The following is a 1,347-nucleotide window of genomic DNA, read 5'->3' on the forward strand; positions in this document are numbered from 1 at the left end:
GAGACAACCTAGTCCCTCAGCATCTGCCTTTTATTATGTTACCATGTGTTTATTTCCAGTTTGTCGAAAATGTCAAAAGGTATGAAGCATTTCTCTTTTTTTTCCTTTGGGATAGCTTGTAAGACCAAATTTCTAAGGCTCTGTTTCTTTATAAAGTTTTTTTAAAAAATGCACTTTAATTTTTCTTGGAAAAAATTCTCTTCTATTTATCTTTTTTTAAAATAAAATTTGAAATTAGGTCTAGAATAATTTTAATATTCATTTGAAATGTCTTTAATTAGAATAAGGCTAACAAACAAATAGAACTTACTGCTAATAAATAAAATAAAATAATCCTGTATCTTTGTTTAGTGATCATCTGATAAACCTATGAATTTCACTATAGACTTACTTGTTCCATTTTAGTTGTCACTACACTTTTATATAAAGTTGATATAGATTAACATTAATCGTGCAGACTGATGACTTGTTCATGGTGAATGTACATGGGGTAGATAAAAGTCAATATGGATGAATCTTGTGAGTTCAATAAGATCTCAATGGGGAGGGGAATATTCCAAGTTAATAAATATGGCAGTGTGACACTGTATCATGGGGGACAATAAAAGATATATTATTTATTATTTATTTATTCATTCATTAAGTTATTTACTTTTTTAGGTGAGGCAACACTTGGTTGACCTTACAGATTGCAAAGACTTTGTCAGCTTACAATCCCTTATTTTTTATTTGTTACACCTACAGCACCTAGTCTTCCTAGGTGGTCTCCCATCCAAGTACTAACCAGGCCCGACCCTGCTTAGCTTCCGAGATCAGACAGGATTGGGCTTGTTCAGGGTGGCATGGCAGTAGACTGTTTTTCTATATATTTAAAGGGAAGGGTAAAAACTGGAGGGCTGCAGTGAGGAGTCAGTCAATGGTGGATATTTAAAGTCATGTTAGGGAATTGATGTTCATTCTAGACAGCACAGAGATGACCACTGCAGGACCTGAGGATGAATCCCTGATCCACGGACAGTCTACTATTATCTTGAAGGCGATCCATGAGGTCGTGTTGAAATTAGGTATACTGTTATATTAGTATCCTGTTTGATGCTTTAACAAAACATCAAAAATTTAGTGGCTTAAAACAATACAAATTTTTTACCTTATACTTCTGGAGGTCAGGAACAGGTTGGTAGGGCTGTGTTTTTGGTGCAGGCTCTAGGGGAGAATCTGTCTGTTTCAGTGCCTTTTTCAGCTTCTAGTGGTGGACTACATTCCTTGTCTTAGGGTCCCTCATCACTCCTACCTCTGCTTTTCTTGTCACTTCTTCTCTGGCTGTGACTCTCCTGCCTCCCTCTTTCC

The 1,347-nt window shown here is 35.9% G+C and overlaps 1 protein-coding gene and 1 pseudogene across 2 annotated transcripts in view; one reads left to right on the forward strand and one right to left on the reverse strand.

Annotated features, from left to right (window-relative positions):
* Positions 1–1,347, forward strand: part of IL1RAPL1 (interleukin 1 receptor accessory protein like 1) — a 1,242,120-nt gene that overhangs the window by 188,116 nt on the left and 1,052,657 nt on the right. The gene's annotated exons all lie outside the window — the stretch shown is intronic.
* Positions 736–854, reverse strand: LOC112485490 (annotated as a pseudogene).

This window comes from Pteropus alecto, unplaced genomic scaffold, assembly GCF_000325575.1.
Source record: "Pteropus alecto unplaced genomic scaffold, ASM32557v1 scaffold301, whole genome shotgun sequence".
NCBI classification, from domain to species: domain Eukaryota; kingdom Metazoa; phylum Chordata; class Mammalia; order Chiroptera; family Pteropodidae; genus Pteropus; species Pteropus alecto.